General features: G+C 34.4%; 1 long non-coding RNA gene across 1 annotated transcript in view; it reads right to left on the bottom strand.

Moving 5' to 3' along the window:
* LOC116657451 overlaps nucleotides 1-18,513 on the bottom strand; it is a 176,399-nt gene that overhangs the window by 40,521 nt on the left and 117,365 nt on the right. The window contains exons 3-4 of the long non-coding RNA XR_004312522.1: nucleotides 14,713-14,836; nucleotides 7,844-7,878 (exon numbers count right to left, since the gene is read on the bottom strand). This is a non-coding gene — a long non-coding RNA (uncharacterized LOC116657451). The remainder of the gene's footprint in view (nucleotides 1-7,843; nucleotides 7,879-14,712; nucleotides 14,837-18,513) is intronic.

Raw genomic sequence — 18,513 nt, 5'->3', positions numbered from 1 at the left:
CAGCTGTTCTCTCCCTGTGAACAATACTCTCTCCTATGCCTGTTTTGATAAATTACATTTAATTCTTTGTGGATCAAAAGGGAGTTGCTAATTTTTTAATCACATAAGGTACATGTATTGTTATAAGGGCTCTCAAATGTAGAGGTCTGGTTTGTATCTCCAAAAATAGAGTAAGCGTTTATTTTCTGAAAATAAACAAGTCATTTTGATTTTAGCACTCCATTTATATGATGAGTTCCAACACTGTGTTATAAATGGGAGAGTAAATCCCCTTGTGGGGTCTTTAAGGGTCACTCCAAAATGACCATGGAAATTACATGAGGAGAGGCGTATGACATTAAAGGATTTATTATCCTGTGAGGATAGGTCTTAGGGAGATACGGCATGCCCAGAGGGCTACACAAAGTCATCAGAAGCTCTAAGCTTGGTCATGGCAGGAAGGGAAGGAGCAGAGCAAGGACTCATGAGTACATGTCTGTAGTGTGGGTTCTGGGTGGGGTAGCTGCGGCATGCAAGAAGCATTTACATTGGGTAATTTGAGTGTAACTGGGTCAACATGGAAAGAAAAGGAAGGACATGGGGAAATCGTCACGTGAATTGTTGCTTGAACATACATGTTGGAAAGGAGTACTTAGAGATAGGCAACAACTAGGTAAAAGTTCAAAACAAGCAAGGTGGGTGTCAGCACTCAGGGAACCATCAAGGCAACAAATAATAACTCTACACCATAAATATATGAACCATTTAGCTTTCTCTCTCCTCTCTACCCTGGTTATTGTCCTGATTATATTTTGTAGAGCAACTCATTCTTTTATTTTAAAATACCTTTTTTTCTTATCAACACTATATACAACAAATTTAAAGATATACATTGAAGAAAGGAAATATTCTGAGCAAAAATCCTATTTTCTATACTGAAAATAGCATTGGCAACATTTTGTTGTGGGCAAATGTCTCAATAAAATAATGAAGTTGTTGCTTTCTCTTCTGCTGGCATTAAACAAGTCAATTTAAAATATTCAGACCCATAAAAAAGACTCTGCCAGAACTGCTGTCTCTCACTTTGAAGGCAAAACTGTTCCCTTAAAGACCTAAACACTTTTTGGAGATTTAACAGTGTTATAATATCCATAGGAGACTGGCAGTGACCATTTCATTTCTCTAAGGAAATCAGAAGGCTATCTGTGTCTTCAGCTGTGCCTCACATACGCTTTTTTTCTCATATGCTTTTTTTCTCAATGGCTCTTTATTTGCTATTCCCACATTTGAGCATTATTGTCCAAAACTGTCACATAGTTTGTTCCTTCATTTCATTCATTGAGTTGTTTTTATTTTAAGTGCCACCTCAGAGAAGCTTTGGTTTATTACCTTATGGGTAGTAGCCCCTTTCACTTCCTATCTTCTCAATCTAATTAATTTTTTCAAGGATTTGCCATTACTACACATTACTATACTCACACACACACAAACATGCATACATGTGTATGGTGTTATTACCTATACCCTACAACAGATTGTAAACGTCAGTGGGGCAGAAAGTCTTACATGGAAGAAAAGGTATCAAGTAGGTTTATCAGCAAACACACACACACAATAGTACAGGAAAGTCCTTTTTGAGGGTTGAGTCCTTGATACTTTACATAGCAGCAGCCATGCTCATAGACAACTTCCTGAATAGGTTTAGGATTGCTAGCCAAAACCTCCCTGCACGCGCAGCTAGGCAAAGGTGTCAGCTATGCTGTAAGTTAGTACTATGCTAAGTCCTTAAATAAGTTTTCAGGCCAGTCAGAATGGTTTCCTGCAAAAAAGCGATATTCAGTGAGTAGAGAGTGACTAATATTTTGTAGTTAGTGAATTTAACAAAACTACTAACAATTTTTAAATTATTAATGGAAAAAAGTTACAAAGAGGTGGTCAAATATTGAAGGAGGTAACTAATTTTTAATGAGAGTAATTACTACAGCAAAGGGTACACCCCACAATTATACCTATGCTTTATGACACAATAGTTACTATTAATTTTTCTAGGGCAGTTCCAGTAGCAAACTTTTTAAAAAATTTCTGAAGGTACACTTGCCTTCTCTGAACATTTGTCCTAAGTTCTAACTTAGAAAATAATAGGTGTTAATATAAGAAATGCTAACAATGAAGCATGCTTTAATAGAAGGCATTCTTAGAAGTTATTTTCAGATTTTTCTAATTGCTTTCAGCTCATTGAGTAAAAGAATAGAGAATTAAAAGTAAGAATTCTACCCACATTGTAACTATTTAAAAAATTATCTAAATCTTATAGCTCACCTTGTAGTACAAAAATATATTAATTTGATTATTCCACTCATATTTGTACAGTAGAAATAAATAGAACCATGACTCATCAGAAAATATTTAAACCAATCCTATATTTTAGAATTGTGTCAAGCCTTCCTGAATCTCTTGTACACACTCATGGAATATGAATTTAGTTATGAGCTCTGTGTTCTTCACCTTGACCCTGAACTAACTCTGAACAAATTCTGTTTGAGAATAAATATATTAAGACATTGTGAGAGAATAGACCTCCTTTGTTCTAGATGAATTGCATGTGTTATTTTAACTGTAGTTTTAATAGTTTATTATCAAGTTGTAATTATATAAATCTGAGACCTATATGTAGAGTTTTAGGCAGAGATATTCATGATACTAAGAACCTGTGGAGGTAACTATAGTAGGTGACCATAGGTGGTTTGAATCATTGGTAGAGTCTGAGAGTGGCCTTCGTCCATCTTCTGTCAATGAACTCAGAATTGAAGGTCCTCAGAAACTTGAGAATGAGGTAAAAAAAATGGAGACAGTTTTGTCACAGCTTGTAGGTTTTGAGTAGATTTCTCCATTAGAGTATATGTGGTACATGATTCTTTGTGAAATGACCTTTCGGTTATTACCTGAGAATAGAGAATAATAATTTGTATCTTGTGAAACAATATTTTTATTGGGATCGAATATTGAGTTTGTTGGGGAAAAAAGTTGCCTCTGGTCAAATAAAGATAGAGAATCAGTTTAAACATAATTAAATGGGCTCTTTCACTGCAGAACTTTTTAGACCTATAATTATGCTGGTGTTAATCATGATTAGGCTACAAAATTCCATTTCATAAAGCATCATTTGCAACTAATATTCTGAAGAACACAGTTTGCAAAGGCCCTTACTTAAAACAACAAGAGAATAATGCTTTACTTCAAAGTAGAAGTAGACTTTAAAATAATGGTCAGTCAAAACCTTACAGGAAAGCAAAATGGTACAAAGATAAATGAGTAAGTGATAGGATTACAGAGACCGACACTCAGCATGGACCTGAAAGTAAAGAATATATATATACTTAGATGTGGTTCAGTATGCTGACTGTCACAGAAGCACAAATCTAGATGCAAGGATAGTAACGCAAGACACAGAGTTATGAGAAGGGAAGTCTCATGCAGGTCTTCATTTAGCGATTAAGCAAATATTTATTTAGCACCTGAGATGTGTAATATGCTGCTTTAGGTGCTGTAAATTCAGAGAGGAGCATGACAGACAGGACCAGTAACACCTAAATTCACTTAAAACAAATCTAAATACAACTCAGGAATGACCAATCTGTTACTTTTTTATATTTCTGGCACTAAGTAATTCTTCAAGTGATTCTTGATTTACTCACTATTTGTCACGATCTTTTAGTTACCAGCATTAAACCCTCTTAAAAATTCAAAAGGTTGAGTATTCACTTTTTAGAATAGTCATTAGAGGAGAAATAGACATCCTACTTCCTGTTCTTTAGCAGCCTGTCAGCCTCTAGGCACAGGTCAGAGACTCAAGTGCAAAGGAAGAAAGTGGAAATTTGGAAAGAAAGGCAAAATGAGGAGAGTATCTGAAACCTATATACATACATAAATATATATTTTTTTCTCATAAAATATTTCTAAATATATTTTCTTTAAAAATACATATATTTCCTTAAAAAAAAAAAGAAAACTACAAAATGAGGTTGATTTGGAATTGGTCCTGGGGAGGATACTGGGGAGCAAGAACCCAGCCTGTCTCTAGGGGCACACTCTCCATCTGTTACAATTTCTAGGATGTGCTGACTCAGTTACATTAGTGACTATTTTTCATTTTCAGGGTGGAAAGAAATTCTTCTGTTTGTTATTAGATTAACTGTAGAGAATACTGGAAAATTATCAGAACTGTAAATTATCATCACTCCTGAATCGAAGTGATGATTATATCATCACTAAATAACTCTTTGCTGGGTTTTGAATGATTTTCAGTCCCTTGGTGATTTGTAAATTAGACATTACAGTGCCTAGTCCTCATAATATGAACTGACAGTACAAGAGAGAATACTTGAAGATTATGTATTTTTTGTTTAATGTACCAAATGTCACCTGTCAGCAAAATATATGCCTGTAATCAGTTAGATAAGAAGTTAGTAAGTATCTTTTGAGTAGGTTGAACCATATAGTTTCCTGCTTTTTCAAAATACAGTTGAAAGGTGTACCTGCATGTTAGAATCATAAAAAAAAAAAAACCCTGCCATTTAAAGCCACTCACTCAAAGCATGAATATACTAACAAAACATGGGCAGAAATCAAAAGTTTAGAATTCCTTTATTGTGCTGTCATGAAGACAGACTTTTGTTTAAAAAGAAAATACAGTGGAAAACATAGTTCTTGTTACCAGATCCTGTAACAATGCTAAAGGATGTTTGCATTTTTTGCAAAGACCATGGACTATATAGTGCCAGGGCTCTAAAAATTGTGACAGTCCAAGTGCTAGCAAATACACAGGACTTAATAACATGAAGCTTCACATAAAACGAGAAAAGAAAAGTGTGGTCGAAGTATGTTTCCTTTTTCTGTTACTTATATTTTGACTCTCTCCATTTTCCTTAGCTATCAAGCATGCATATACACACTTAGATTCAGACTTCAGTAAGTTGAAAATTTAAATCATGCATGTGAGTCAGGTATAGGCTGACAATGACTTTTTTTGTCTGCCAATACTCACTACTGCTTGGTGATGACTAAAATAAATAAATAAAATCACTGTATTTCACACATCCTTCACATATGTAGTCTTCCAATGACCTCAGTGGCTCATCTACTCTAGTTTAGATGATCCAAGATCACTATAGACATTTTTTTTAAATAATTATTTTCATTTTCTAAAAATATGAAACATCGGAATTGGAAAATAGTAACAAAGAAAGCAAAATAAGTTTTTTTTAATGTTGCAAAGATTTGTGTTTTCCTCCTACAGTCTGTTATCAATTTTCTCCCAAAAAATTTGCTGTTGTAGGAAAAATTAGAAGAAAAGAAAGTTATAGACAGTGATTCTAACTTTGTAGTGATATTCCAATTGACTGTATCACTAATGCTAGAAGAATTTTGTTAGTAGACCAATCAAACTAATTATGTTTTGTCACAGATATTTCCAGTAGTTAAATTGAACATATAATAGATGAGGTTCACATGTTAACAGCTCCTCCTGTCATCGCTTACTTCTGAATGCCCATAAGACAGGAGATGCACTTAGACTTAGTGGCTATATATTACAACTGTGCAGCTCCCTCCTTAATAGAGTCAATGATCTGAACACAGCCCAGTGCCACAAAGCAGAGGCTGGCATTCATTCATCTTATGTTTACTGGAGTCGACTATGTGCCTTAGCACCATGCTAATCATAATTAGAATATAGGCACTGTGGGGTGAAATCAGATAGTGAGATAAGTAGTTGGAGGAAACAACGTGAAATGAAAACAGGTCAATTCAAACCAATAGAAAAAATATCAGTACAATTTCTGGATTACGTGTATATGAATAGAAACACATAGCTCAATTTTTTTAAGTTCATTTGTTAAAACAGTTTTTATTTGGAAGTAGGCATGATATGATTTCAGTATTAAAGTGTTTAGCTTTATAATTATTAAACGCTTTTATTTTTATTTTAAACATTTAACCAAAAGGATATTTTTCTAATGATCACAGAGATCTAAATTCTTTTAGGGGATATAGAGTGTTATATACTCATTAGTTATACTCTGTGACAATACCAGACATTTAAAAATTATTGCAACTATTTGCCTAGCCACAAAATTACCTGTCAAATTTGAATGCTTTTAAATTATTTGTATAATTTTAATTTTCAACTATTGCCATTTCCCACTAGCCTTGAGTGACCCCTTTATAAGGCCCTTTTTCCCTCTGCTAATATGTTACTTCTTGGGCTGAAAGGCCAAATCATCACACATATTAGAACTGTGTATAAAATAAAATAGACCTCAAGCAATATCCAGAAAGAACCCCTTGTAATAAAGAATAAGCTATTCCATCCATTGACTCTGTGACACTAATATTTCTTAACCAACTTATATTTTTTATTGATTGGTACTTAATTGCATTCATAAAGGAGATTTGCAGATTTATAAATTTCAGATAGGTGAGGTGTTATAAGATCTTTTACAGAAACAAGGGTGCCATGTTTATTTATAAATGAACGTGATCATTGCAGAATAACTATAAACTGCTTAAATAGTAAAGAGTAATCTTACCACTTATGTGTGTGCAGGTGTGTGTAAATACCTACTCCGTGTTTTAAATGAGCCTGGTGGATTGAGTAAGAAAAAATATACACATGGTCAAGAGACTTACTTATAGGTCCTTTAATGAAACTCTATTCTGAGAAAGATTTTTTAAAATATACAAGTTGGACTCTCCGAAGTTCTTTATGTACCATTTATAGATACCATGATCTGGCCTCAAATACACCTGTGCCTCTGTCTCATCCTATCATCCCTTCACCATGCCTTCCACCTTATAACAAAGCACACCATTAAACCTCGGTCCCTGTTGCTTGTTTCCTTTTATTTGCTGCTATCTTGCCCGTGTTTACACTGTTCTCATTATTGAAAGCATTTGTCATTACAAGATGTCATCTTCATCAGTTTAAACTTTATCCATCCTTTAGTACAGCCCCAATGTCAGGCTTCCCAATAAATCATTCCAAATGTCTTTACTCAACATTAATCCCACTCCCTTCTGGGTTACACAGCATTTTGTTTGTATTTTTAGTACCACATATATCAATTCACCCAATATTTTATATTTGTATCCATATCTGTTTCACCTGATGGGTATAAATTTTAAGGTCAATGGCCATATCTTGTTTATTTCTATTTACACAATACTACCAAGCATAGTGTCTTGCCAAAAGTAGGTGCTCAATAAATATTTGTAGGACTGCATTGAAATGAGACAACTGAATTAGCTCAAGGTTGGTATGCATTGTTTGTCTACTGTTCAGTAGACCTTGCTCTTGATTTACAACATTTGTCTCAGTTTTTGCTGTAGTTGAAAGCTGATATACTCTTAACTTAGCTCCATCTAAGTAAATTGGAGAGTGACATTTATTAATATTTGCATAGCTCAAACGCAGTTCATGCTGTGCAAAACACTCTACAAATTGGAAGTGCTATTTAAAAATAAAAGGATGTATAGTGACTTAAAGTGCAGCAACTTGGCACAATCAACACATCTCTTGAATTTTTCAGTGTTAAATTATAAGAAAGAAGCACCTGTTATACATCTCCTGAAACAATGGGGCACAGTTTTATTTGCAAATGGTGACATTGTCTTGTTAAAAGAAAAATCTAAGAACAGTTGCTAGGGATATTGTATGCACTCATGGTGTCTATGGAAACAGTCTGCACAAAATGTGTAATGAGGAATAAAGAGATACCTGGAAGAATGCCCAGTGTCAGAAAGACAATGAGAATATAACTTTTCAAAATTTATAAAAAGCAAAAGTAGAATAAGAAAATACACATACCTAGTGCCTTTGGGTGCCAGCAGAAGGGTTTAATTCTAGGAAAAAAATAAAAAGAACAGTAAAACAAAAACGATTTTTTTAAACCTTGCTTTGATTTACTAACACATTACTAAAATTAGAAAAGTAATGTGGCCCCGGCTTCTCAGATGCTCATCGAAGTGACCCATGCTTGCGTATTATCTATAAACTATGCAAGAATCTCCTCATGTTCTGAAACAGCAGCACTTATATTTCAAAGATAAGGGAACACAATTATTTTCTTTTTGAAATGTTGAACCCTGGCACATCTAATGATTCTGGACTTCATTAATTAGAACAGAATGCCATATCCTTGACCAGGCATCTAGTAGCTCACTTTGGTTGATATAAATGAATCTTTGTCTGAAAGAATGGCTATCATTTAGAGAAGAAATAGATTTATCACTTGTCCTTATTTAACTAATGGCATCAAATGCAGTATTTCCACAGAATTTCATCTGTCTCCAAATGATGGTATGAACACAATCGGACCTTTAAAATTAAAAAAAAATCTATTAGCAGTTGGTTTGGGTATAGTAAAGATTCTGAAATAATGTATTATTCATTGATTAATTTAATTTTAGAAAATTACTGTTTTTTATGTGTCAGGATTAAGCACTAGAAATAAATACCAGAAATCCAGAAACACCAGAAATAAAGAATCAGATAGCCAGTTGTAAGTTTACATAGACACAATCCCTGCCTTCCTGGACCTTACACATTAATGAGGAAGAGAGATCTTCATCAAACAATCAGTAAAACATGTCAAAAATAGTCCTGAAAATGATACATCAGTATGTATTTTCAGCTAAAAGAGAGAACTTTAAGAGATTATATGTGTAGGAAAAATATACTTTGTGTTAATATTTTAAAAACAACAATAATTACTTTTCCACTATGGAACAATTAGAAAACATTTTAAAATACCTTCCATGCTGAGTTTCTTTCGTTTTATATGGTATTTGAAAAAAGAACTTGATTCCTGGTCACAGAGGGATATCTATAGATTTATATTTCGGGTAGCAGTGCTCTTGTTCTCAATTCACTCAGTGCTGAATAGCATATGTAGACTATATAATACTTTATTTTCCGATTTGCTAAGCAAATTCTTTAAATTCAAGAATTATTTAAGAATAGACGGGTCTTTTATAAACACTCAGCCAATAGAACAACTCAATCGACCAGAACAGTGGACAGTAAACAAGAGAGGAGGGAAAATGTCGCACAAAGTAGCTAAGATTGGAGAAAATAAGAATTAAAATCCCTAGGGGCCAGTTGGGCCCTGTTCAAGTCCATTAGTTCAGGAAGAACTACTGGAGTTCAAACCGATCAATCATTTCTCACTCAACCTCATGGGGTCAAACTCTTCCCTCAATTACACGCACCTAACTTTCATTCAAGTTGCAGGGAGTTATACACACATTCAGGAGGGCAGGCTCTGGCCCCGCACATTGAATAGGGAGTAATTGATGGCTCTCTCACTGCTCTGCCTGGCTCGGAGAGCACAGCCGGCAGCCGCAGCCAACAACCCTAAGCAGAGCAGGAGGGTGCTACAAACCCTCCGCAGCCTTGAGTGCTGTACCAGAGCTTTGGCAGCTGTTCTTCACTTCAAGATCCAAGAAGATCCACTTCACTAAGCATTAAGATGTATGTATTTTCTCACATTTCTTTTCCTTAGTTTATTCCATTTTCTTGTCCCATCTCCATTCTATTTTCTTCTCCTTTAAGAAAGTGTTTCTTTTCCTTCTTTTTTTCTTTTTCCCCTACCATTGTTTTTAGGCTTTTACAAATATTAAATGAGACAAAGTGCTTAGAACAAGCTGTCACATGATGAGAGTTCAACAATTATTAGTTTAGTTGTGACAGTTATTTATGTTTTGTATGATCATTGCTATTGTTGGTATTATTTTTCTTTGATTCAAAGAGGTTTTGGATATATATAGGAAAGACAATCCGTTAATTTTGATAAGATCTTACTTAGAAAGTATTATTTTTTGTATATGTGTCTGAAACTGCTTGTTTCATACCAAACATAATTACATGCTGAATTTATCTATGAAGAACATATGAATGATATTTCTTAGACATGATCCTTTTATGAGAAAAGTGATAGAAAAATCATTTAGCAACATTGAAAATACTCCCAAGAATGTGGCTGGCAGAGCCATAATACTTGACCTAATAAAACTCGATCTTCCTGAAGTGAATAAACTTTGAATTGATTTACTTGAAATAGGTAAAAATAGTACATTTTAATAACTGTACTTTTTATTGTAAGGTTTGTTAAGATAGAATATAATATAGGTTAATCTTTTGGATAGTATGTATAAAGCTTGAAAATATATAGGAAAATATTATAATTTTAAGCAATATATAATATTTCAAATAATGTATATATAAATATATGTGTTAAGTATACTTCATGCAATAAATTATATACTTTAACATTCTGACTGCTAGATGGCTTATTCTGCTATACCAACACACTCAGCAATATGAAAACTATAATATATAACTATAATAATAAAATGAAATAGTTTAACAGAACACAATATATTTAAAATGTTTAAGTTTGGAATATGCATTATAAAAGAGGCTCTGTGAACACCTAGGTCCCGCCATTCCTCAAGTGACAATTTGTTCTATGTAGTTTCCTCTTCAGGTTCCATGTGCAAAAGCTCTGGTATTTGTTGCCTTCTGGTTCAATTCTCACAGTTTCTCAGCCTTCAAAGGAGTCCTTGGAACATGCTGATTTTGGATTTACCTAAGAACCTCAATGAAAGCTTTCAACATTTTTGTAACTAGCTATTGAATGGCCACTATGAGCTAGGCATTGGTCTTGCTGCTTGCTTATTCCTCAGAGTCTGCCCTTACACATGCCGCCCAGCCAGTCCTCAGGGCAGGTGGAATAAACCCACTCCTGTGTGATCTCCCAGGTTTTCTGAGTTCTACACAGTTCATGTTCCAATAATATATGAGGGGACTACTTTAACTCATATACCACAGCATTTCATCAAGAAGCTGAGAATCACTCTCTTTACCCGTTTTTGCTATTATTCAGTCATCCATTAAAAGCTATGCCTTTTCATGTGTGTATACTACCAGATGTTGCTTCCCTTTTCCTTGAAAGGCATTTTACTGTCTAGTCAATTCATACTCTTTGTCTTATGTTATTGTACACAATGTTTAGAAATGGCTTCTTTTTTAATGTTTGCTCTAAAGTCTTTGTTGATTAATTTTATTATTTATGCACTTATAGTCAAAGGTTACATTGACAGGTAGTAAACTTATGACTAAAAGAATGGGCACTGAGACAGATTGCCTTGAATTTTGGTGCTGCAATTTTCTAGCTGAATATTTAACCCCTCTTCTTTCAAGTTTCTTATCTCTTAAGTGAAGAAAATAACTGCCTCATGGGATTATGAACAATATGCCAATATGCTAATAGTTTTCATATTCTAGTTAATATAAATACATCTAAAGGCATTTAGGACAATACACAAAGTTAGTATTCAATAAAACTAAATATAAATGAGAGGATCAGTGTTTCATCAAAAACTTACTGAGAAAAATTAAAGTAAAATACTATATAGAAGTGAATATCCATTTCATGTAGAGTGGTCTCAAAATATTTTGTACTCTATAAAAACACTAATTTTACAGGATTTAAATAAACTAACATTATATGAAAAAGTGTTCATTCTATCATTAGATAAATTGTAAAACTCAGGTTTAAAAAATATAAACATTTTAAAGCAGGATTTCACAGACCTACATGATGAATCTCCCAAAGAGATATAACTTATGTAATATTTCTGATACAAATTCTATTTTGAAACTCCTGCTATTTATGGAGCATCTCACAGTGTGTCCTAGAAGATGTGATTTTGGGAAGGCTTGTTTCTAATAGAGTTTGAGTTTCAGTTCTATACCTGTGGATCAGTGTCATCTGAAATAAAATACTTACATTTTTGGCTTTAGAGGCCTGGCTAGACTTATTGTCCCTCTTCTAGTTAGGTAATATGGTCAATCATGTCTTTGACCAGGCTCCAAACAAATGATAAGATTACAATGTCCAGTACATTAGACATTAGCCACATCTGGCCATTAATCACTTGGAATGTTGCTAGTCTGAATTGAGATATGCTGTAAGTGTAAATACTACATATTTTAGTTAAAAAAAAACCTATCTCATTCATTATTTTATATTGATCACAAGTATACATGATAGCAATCTGGATATACTGGGTTAAATAAAACATATTAACATTAATTTCATAAGTTTCTTTTTACTTTTTTATATGCCTTCAAAAAAAGTTACAATTACTTAAGTGGTTCATATTCGATTTTTATTGGACAATGCTGCTCTAGGTTTGGCTAAGATGCAGTAGCTCCAAGAACCACACTTGCCTCAATCCTGCCTCATGGACACTGACCCATAATATTCAGAACACAGGGGACCAGAGAACAATTTATACAATGAGAATGGTAAAATTTCATTCTAAGTTCCTAAAAATAAAATTAATCACAGGTATAATTTTCAAGAAATTAACTATAAACTGTTGCCTTTTGCAAAGGACCTGAAAACCTTTTGGTGAACAAGTGATAAACTGAACTGTCTTTTTCAGCCAAAGAAGACAAATATACTTCACTCCCAGGAACTGCACAGAAGGAATAAACTTCAGCCTAAAATGGCTAAATGAAAGGCTATAGATAATTATGGAAAAAAGAAATCTTCAAGTTTTTATTTTGATCTAGGTTTCCTAATGGCAAGCCACAAAGTTCACTTCACTGGAGTGAAACAGAAGAGATCTCCAGGGGGAAATGTAGAATGTAAGAAACATTGGGGTGAAATTTCAGTTAAACGGAATAGCAAATATAAGCAAGTTATATGAAAAAGTTCCTCAATGCTTGTCCAAGAAGAGATAATGGATGGATGGTTAAAAGACAGACAGAAAGTTAGGTAAGAGGTAAAGTATATAATAGAGTGAGTTATGATTCCAATTTAGTGGGGTTGTGTTTTGTAGATTTAGTTATTTGTATGTTTGAAGAAGTAAAAACTCATAATTACATATGTAATTCCTGGCTTAAGAATACTCTATGACAGAACTAACTGTATTTGCCCATTAGTGAAGTATGCTCTACAGATTGTTTTATTGATTCTCCTTCAGCTTGTGAATCCAGTGAAAAGATATTCAGAGTTGCCAGTTCACAGACGTGTGAAAGGGAAGTCAGGTAAGAGCTAACTAACTCAGAACATAAATGAAGGTTATAGGAAGATAGCTGTATTCTGCAGCTGTAAGAAGAGTTTATCGTTGCCCTATAATATATCTTGGGAGTTATTATTTATTCTTCTGAATTTGGTTAACGTGGTAAACTGAATAATGGCCCCAAAGATGTCCTTATCTTAATCCTTAGAACCTGTGAATATTTTACCTTAATATGGCAGAAAGGAACTTTGTAAATGTGGATAAATTAAGAATCATGAGATGAGATTATCTTGGATTCTAGGGGTTAGCACAATGGGTTCACATGGGTCCTTACAAAAGGTGGGCAAGAGGGTCACATGCACAGTATAGGCCATCGACAACAGAAACAGAGGGAGAAGAGGCAAATGTGTCATGGGGCCAGAAGCCAAGGAATGAGGGAAATTTCTGTTACCCCAAAAGGGGAAAGGAAAAGACCCGACTTCTTGTCATAATGAAAGATAAGAATTCAGATGGGAGACAGAGTATTGTGTGGGGAAAGATGTTAAAGGATTTATTTATCAAAGGGAAAGTACACCTCCAAGAATGGAAAGCAGGCTGATCCAAAGGTGGATAGCAGCTCCAGTCTTTGTTTGCCCCTTCTCTATACCCTCACTTGGAGGTGATCTTCTGATTGATTGATGGCTTTTCCCCCTGGAGTGCTTAATCATGTGTGTCCCCTTTTGCACATGTCTTTGCCCATGGTTTATACAGAAAAAAACATGGCGGGGGAGGGGTGCCAAACCGCAATGTTAATTATTTTACAGTGAGCATGAGGTTATGTCTGGTTAAGTCGTTGTCGCTACTGCCTGCCAACAACATGACTTTAGTCCAGTGAGATCGATTTTGGCCTTTTGGTTCCTAAAACTATAAGACAGTAAATTTGGGTTGTTTTAAGCCACAAATTTGTGATAATTTGTTATAGTAACAATAGGAAACTAATACAGTGAATGAGGATAAATTTGCACCTCTGAATCTTTTGGCAGCAAATCTAAGATGGACTAATTAGAATTTGGAATAAGGCCTATGACTTATTCATCTTTATATCCCTTCCATAATCCTGTGCACATAATAGAAGGTCAAGAGTATCTTGTTAAATGAAAAAATTAAAACTGACCCAAGTAAATTCATGATGAAATGTATTTACTACCAATTATATTACACTTAGATTACAGGTAAAAAGGTGACTTTGCCTACAAAGAAAAATGTATCCCTCTTTCCTAAACAATGAGTGTGCAGCTGACATGACCTTGAAGATTCATACTTTACTTATTCACCTTAGATTTGCTCTTAGCTCTGTGTAGCTCTTATCTTTCCCTCCATTCTTGGGTCTAGATGAAGCACCCTGGTTTGAGGCATGCTCAGTGGCTGTCCTAAAGAGTACAAATACTAGAAAATGTGCAGGAATTCTTTTATCTTGAGGTTACATTTGACTAATGAGAGATAGGAGATGGCACATTCTTAAATCCCTTGCCCTTCCTTTTTGGAGATATTCCAGGTAACAGCAATCAGTTTAGTGTGTTTAGTGAAGCTTTGAAGAAACTAGTAATGTATCACTTTGTATTTTTTCCCCTCCTTCCCAGGCTTACTCCCTTTTTTTCTTACCTTAACTTTCCAGAGATTCTGCTCCACAATAGAGTTGACAATTGACTTTTGCCTCAGGCTGAGTTTCTTAACTCAGATGGTTTTCATCCTTAGAGTCCAGGGCTTGGGAAATGATGATTCAGTTCTGCAGAATCAATGGAAATTGCAAACTAAAAATCTTTTTCTCCAAATTGTCATGAAACAGTGTACAGTAACATCCCACTTGAACCTAAAGAATAAAAAATATACTGGGACCTGAAACTCACATAGACCTGGAAGATCTCCTAAACAGAAATGAAGTTTTATTTAAGAGTTAGATTTGGGGAATTATAGGATAATTCATTCCCAGATATTTAAGCCAGACATGGCAATTTTGAACTTAACTTTGAGACCAAGAGTAATTAAACAGTAAGTGCTTTATTTTTACTCACCAAATTAGAACATTTTCCATAGCCAATACATGTCTGACAGAAATTCCTATTTTTCCTTCAAATTCAATAACAAAATTTTACTTTAATTGTGTTCTTTTTGAGTCCATCTCAGGCCATTATCCAGTTGAATTTAAGAGAACTTTATGAAATCTGATGAATAGAATGTTTAACCCGATGATAAGAATATCCTGGATATTACTCCTAATTATATTATGCCTCTTTTTGAGTTTTAAAAGAGATAGCTTATAAGCAAAACATCCAAGTATTCCTAGACTTAAAGTCAACTTATAATTACAGTTAAAATATTCAGGTAAGAAGCCTGAGCATAAATGAGTGCTATCCCAGTTAAGTGATTTATCCAAGGTAAACTAATATGATTGCCCTACACCCTCAAGGTCATCTTCATGGGTGCTAGGCAGTTGCACAGGAACCTGTTTAAGAAGGGTCCCCTTCTCGGTCCAGTGCAGAGCTATTGCCCTCTTAAAATTCTTAACGCTTTGGGTAAAGGGGCTCTGTATTTTCATTTTCAGTTAGGCCCCCACAAATTATGCAGCCAGTCCTGTACAACTTAAAACTTGATGGTCGATTCAGCTCCATTTTTTAGCATGTATTTAATTCCAAGAGTTTGGAAGCCAAGGATTATAAGGTAGGTAAATCATTCTAATAATTCTGATATTTATATCAAAATAATCTTGTCCCTCTCTCCATTCTGAATTTTGACTTGCCCCTGGCCTGGGTTCCCCAGGAGCAGGTCACTGCCTAGAAGCCCAGGGACTTGCTACCTCTGCCTCTTTGTGTTCGGCTCCTATCTGCTCTGTCCCCAGGAGCCTCATCATTTATAATATTACCTTTTGCCCCCGTGTATCTGGATCATGAATTCTTGTCCTATTTAGGATTTTTATATAAAAGAAACAGGTTTTTACAACTACCTCAAGACAAAAGGGAGATTAATTTTAAGATACATAAGGCTTCAATCTATGTCTTCTAGGGATGGCCTAGTTTCTCTGTGAATCTCTTACTCTTTTGAAAGCCACATAGTCTCCTTTATTGTGTCTCTGGATATGTGAAAACAAGTGTTCTCTTACTATGAATTCCTTATGGAACCTCATGGCTATTCTTCCTCTTCTTCTTCTTCTTCTTTTTTTTTTTTTTTTTTTTGTTCTTTTTAGCTATTTATTTTTTCCCACCAAATCTTATAAAATATTTTCAAACACATACAATAATACAATGATCATCCATATACTCATCACCTAAATTGAACAACTATCAATATTTTGCTATACTTTATTTGTTTGTCGTTTGTCTCTCTCTGTCTCTGTCTCTCTCTTTCCCTTTCTCCTTTCTTTCTTTCTATTACATCATTTTATCCCCTACGCAACTCTAAAAACTATAGATATTTTCTCACATAATTGGATAATGGTGTCTTGCTCTCTCAACTTGCAGGAACTATGCAGGAGAAATTCAAAGAGAGTATGGATGCTAACAAGCCACAAAGAATCTGCCCTTGAAGAAGTTTCCATGCAAAGCCAGCGCACCCTCAGGCTCCTTTTTTGCCAGAGACAATACAGCAAATTTCTTATCCTGGTGCCAGGATTTAGGGATAGGTGAAACATGTCTGTTTGAATTGGAAGGTTTGAGTATGTATTTCCTTAAGAATTTAAGCTGATAATATATTAAAATTATTGTTTGTCAGTTAAAAAAAATGCCTATCATACCTAACAAAATTAACAATTAATTGGTGTCAATACATATTCAAATTGCCCTGACGATCTTAAAAACATTAAGTCTTAAAAACATCCAGCTTTGGACACTGAATACAAAGAATGAAGCAATGCTTCCCCGCATATCGTGAATCCTAAAGGGAAGAAAGATATACTCAGACAAGTACACTTCCTAGGAACTCTCTGTGTAGTTTTGGCTGAAAATGAAAGGCAGACACACAATGGCTGTTCTTCTTAGCTCTTTGCAGTTACAGCACACCCTGCAATCTGTATTAACTGTGTTGCTCATTTGGGGTCTCTTAAATTAAGTATCAGAGAGGGAACTTGTTTGGCCTACCTTTCCAAGGCAGGCTACGTCAAGGTGACTTCCCATCTATGAGTTGCCAGCCCATGAGCCCAAGGCATGTCCCAGGTAGCATCAGGCCTAATTAGTAAGTCCCAGGAATAAAACCATGTAGCATACAACATGACTGCCAACCAAAAACAATGATTTCTATGAGAACTGGTTGTGAGAATGGTAGCAAATATATTTGACACAAAAGTTAAAAATCCTGATCCAGAATATGAGTCCCAAAGTCCCCATGTAGTAGCTAGAATGCTCGTCCATGGACTCAACAGGACCCTCCTGGGGACAATCATGGTCTGTACAGATTTCTTGCTCTACTTTTCAATAGCTGGTACAATTTTTCATGCTGAGCACCCATCACTTGAATTCCCATTAATTATTTACTTCTTGGAATCTTTGAAACAACCATCTTCTCTTTCTGGACTAATCTATTTCTAAATATTGTCCAGGCATGCTCTGACCCTCTGTCCTGCTAATCAGGTTCCACATAAGATGTATTTCCTTTGTTAAAAACGTTCATCTGCAATTTAAAAAAGTCTTTCAGAAGTGCTTTCTTCAAGTAGTATATAATGATTTGAGAATAAAGTACCTATGTTTTACATTGACTTTTGGTTACTTCATTTACATGTAACACATCCCAGCAAGTTAGCTAATAAGAACAAACTGAAGTGTTTCTTTTAATTTTTAAAAAAAATTTTCCAACTATTTTAATGAAATGTTGTATCTTGAATTTTGACCTTAGACTTCTCTACTTTTTGCCCTATATCATGAGGTATTAAATTGAAGTTCAAGGTACCAAAAATGTCTATCATTGTATAATCTTGTGGTCTACCTTAGGATATAACAATGTCTACTATTTTTAGGTTGTGTGTCCTCTGTCCTTTTCTTTAGACACAAGCTTAGTTTATGAATAATCTTAGTTTAATATCATTTACCTACAAAAGGATGCAAAAAAAATCAGGTTTAGGTATCACTAATAAGTAAAAAGTATTTTTTTCAGATACTGTGAGAATATTTTCTGAGAAAAATAAATTGAAGTTAAACACTATTAAGTAAAATAGTATGTACCCTAAAATATGTGTATACCTTTTGAGTATGAAAGTCAAGAGTATATGTACAAAGATTTTATAAAGGAAAAAAGCACATGTTTACAGAAAACATGATTAAACACAGTTTTCTTGCATAATATTTGGAAATTATTTTACTAAGATAAAAATAACTTTACAAATTATTTCAGAAGCAAAAGACAAAGATACAGATTAGCTGGGAAAAAACCTTTCAAGGAACATAAAAAGCAATAAGCCAGTTTTCTGTGTTTAAATAC

This window comes from Camelus ferus, chromosome 2 (genome assembly GCF_009834535.1).
Source record: "Camelus ferus isolate YT-003-E chromosome 2, BCGSAC_Cfer_1.0, whole genome shotgun sequence".
Classification (NCBI taxonomy): Eukaryota; Metazoa; Chordata; class Mammalia; order Artiodactyla; family Camelidae; genus Camelus; species Camelus ferus.
This window is presented reverse-complemented; position numbering and strand designations above follow the sequence as displayed.